Raw genomic sequence first — 3,357 nt, forward strand, 5'->3', positions numbered from 1 at the left:
TTTCTTTCGTAAGATATTGAACATGCTAAGTTTGTTATTGAATCTAGTACAGTATGATGTAATGGTAACTACTGATATAAGATGATACTGAAAAGTATGTTTTTCTTTCGTAAGATATTGAACATGCTAAGTTTGTTATTGAATCTAGTACAGTATGATGTAATGGTAACTACTGATATAAGATGATAAGTGAATAAGTAAAAAGTTTAATTAAAATTTAACAAAATTATTAAAATATTTATGCCAACAATATTCAACTGTATGAGATCAAATATTGTGTTGTGATGCAGCTACTACTAATGCTAAATTTACTCAACACATTGTTTTATTTATTAGCTTAGTATTAAACCTCATGGAAGGTTTAGAAAGTTTGAAAGCTAAAATACTTTGATCTCAATTAGTGTGTGATAATTTGGCCAAAGGTATTCTTATGCATATTACTTTTTTTATAAATTATTTGGAAATGGTTTCTTATTGAAAGTCATTGTTTTACTACAAGGACTTTCATAATATTTTTTAAAGTTAAAATATTATATATGATGGTGAATATTAGTAAGATGTATACATCAAAATTTTTCTGAAAAATGCATTATCAACCCCTCCTCATCTCAAACACACTCAATCCCCTTCATGTCTGAAACATAACCAAACCCTTATCATCTGAAATATAGTTAACCTTTCTTGCTAGAAATATAATCCATGTCACCCAATATGTCCAACTTCCTTAATTTTTTACAACTTTTTTCATTCTTCTTACTTTTCTCTAATTTTTATACAAAATTCCTATTTCTTTTCCTACTTTTAAATTACATATTTAGTTTAGCTCAACTTGAAGTACGAAACTTGCATAAAAGACACATAGTCATATTGTGATTATAGTCAAACTGCCACCATTATTAACATAAGATAGTGAAGTGTTTTGGAATCTGGTAGTTTATACAAGTTACATTCTCTTGGTGGTATCAAAGGTAAATAGTTTTTTGTTTTTTTTAGCAAAATGAGCAAATTGTTTTCTCTGCTTCCTTGTAAGTGATGTTAGAGTGAACATAACCTCCATCTAAGTGAAGAACAAGTGAGGTATGATCAAGGGTTTTGTTAGCTTGATACATTTTGAGTTTTCAAGTTGAAGTGTGTGCACCAGCTTTTGTTAAATTGTGCTTCTTGTCATGGTTTCTGTTTAAATAAGCTTTAGCTGCACATTGTTTGATTTTCATGTGTGAGAGTGTGCATGTCTCTGTCAGTCATGTCCTGAAATAACTAGATTCTGATAGTTTTAATACACATTATTAATCTTCTGCTAATTTAACATACATGCACTTGGTGTTGTGTTACTTGTGAAGTTTATGTCTCCATGGTAATGGTTCTCAAGACCAACCACTATAACAAGTTTTATATTTCAGGGTAATTTAGAAAACTGAAATTCCACACAGAAAAACATGATTCCAGCACCAATGGTTAACTTGCGTGGACAATAATGGCCATGAACTTTTATATGTGTATCAACCTTTGCCAAAGGACCAGCAAATAGCTTGTGATAATAGTAGCAAAGAGCAACTCTTGAAACTTGTACACGGAGATAAACATAAAGAGCCGCCTAAAGTGGAGATTAGTTCTAATCAGCAAAAATAGTTCTACAAATCAGATTACGTATATGTATTTCAGTGCATTTATTAAGGTGTTAATGACTATGACAAAGCAGGTAATTTCATAAAAATATGCTGATAACGCCTGTATGAAAACTAAATTATCTTTACCTTTCCCTATTAAAGGCCCTACTTTTTGAGAACTTTGCCATATTAAAGTTCATACTTCTTCTGGGTGGGGTCATGTTGGAATGCCTGATAACTAACTCCTTTTCATCTGAAACATAACAAATCCAGTATATATTGAGCAAAACTCATTATCGACATTGGGTATGACAAATATTGTGTGGTTGGAATACTTTCATTTTAGGAATGATCTGGTAGTTAGGGCACTCAACTCGCAATCAGTGGGTCATGGGTTCAAATCTCCATCACCAAATATGCTTGACCTTTCAGCCATGGGAGCATTATAATATGACAGTCAATCCCACTATTTGTTGGTGAGTAGCCCAAGAGTTGGCAGTGGGTGTTGACTAGCTGCTAAATTAGGGACAGATAACACAGATAGCTCTTGTCTAGCTTTGCACAAAATTCAAAACAAACCAAACCCATTATTTCGTGAAATATAACCAACCCATTTTCATCTGAAATGTGATCAGTCGTACTTTTGACATAAACATTCTCTCATGATATTCCAAAGCACACAGGATCAACAGAAAAAAGCTAGCATCAGAAAAAAAAAAAAACAGTTACCCGAGTAATTTACTATCTTTTGTTTACCATTGTATTATGGTAAATTGTTTGTTATATTTCTAAAAGTTCAAGAACAAAGAGCAGCTCAATAGTTCAAGATATTTATATTAATTGGCTATTTAGTGGATCTGTCCTGTAATTCTGCTAGCAGTTATTCCTTTTTTTTTAGTTATAAGATATTGATTTGTATTTCATTACATTATTTATTGTTTATTTAAATATAGTTCCTGATTTCAAGAAAGCAGCATTATTTTTTCAATTATTCAGCAATTGGTAATTAAAGTGAAGAACATTGATATATTTTTGTTTTAGAAGTTGTATAAATAATAAAGATAATAATGAATTAACTTATAAAACTACACAAATGTGATTAAGAATCTATAAGGAGAGCAAAAATGCAACTCTAGAATCCTGTTTCGATACTGGTGGTGGGCAGAGCACAGATAGCACATTGTGTAGCTTTGTGCTTAATTACAAACAAACAACATTTTATAAACCAATACAAAGATGTATTAAACAGTCGATAAGGAGAAAAAGTTATATGAAAACATTATATAACGATCACAAAATTATCAATTTTTAAAAAGTTATAAACAATTTATAAGGATAACAAAGATGTACTAAACATTGTAAAAAGTAGAGATATGTATTAATTTGAGAATAATAAAGAGGTACTGAACAATCTAAAAAATATGAGGATGTATTAACATTTCTCTAAATATAAAACATACTAAATACTCCAGAAAATAATGAAAAAATATGTATGAAGTAAAAACAGAAATTACTAGAGAATTGCAAAGGAAACATAATCATGCAACAAAAGTTCAAGATGAATAACAAGTGTTTAACACTTCAGACCACTATCAAAACTTAAAGTTAAAAGGATTTGTGGTTTTTTTAGTTGTCAAAAACAAAATTGTGAACTCTGTAGTTTCATTCAGTGACTATGCTAAATTAAGGATATTGATATTCTGCTAGTTAAAACTGCTATAATTTCACTGCTTATTAAAATTTATATAAT

This window comes from Limulus polyphemus, unplaced genomic scaffold, assembly GCF_000517525.1.
Source record: "Limulus polyphemus unplaced genomic scaffold, Limulus_polyphemus-2.1.2 Scaffold479, whole genome shotgun sequence".
Taxonomy (NCBI): Eukaryota; Metazoa; Arthropoda; class Merostomata; order Xiphosura; family Limulidae; genus Limulus; species Limulus polyphemus.